Consider the following 313-nt stretch of genomic DNA (forward strand, 5'->3'; position numbering starts at 1 on the left):
TTGAAAACATATTAAAGAAATTTAAATTTCCTAAATTAATTTATTATTATATTATTTTTACTTTTACTAATTATCCTAATTTCACCCAACTTCGCACCATTTTTATTTATCTATTTTAACTATAGAATAATTTTACAATAACAATATCATCATATATACATATAATATAATCTTAACCTCTTTACTCCCCTCTCAACTAATCTTAATTTTCCCAAACATTTTAATTTACATTAAACTACCCCCTAACTTTTATCATATAATACAAATTCATCATCTTAATTTTTAATTTTCCTTATTTACTAACTCCGATATT

This window comes from Atta colombica, unplaced genomic scaffold (assembly GCF_001594045.1).
Source record: "Atta colombica isolate Treedump-2 unplaced genomic scaffold, Acol1.0 scaffold201, whole genome shotgun sequence".
Lineage (NCBI taxonomy): Eukaryota > Metazoa > Arthropoda > Insecta > Hymenoptera > Formicidae > Atta > Atta colombica.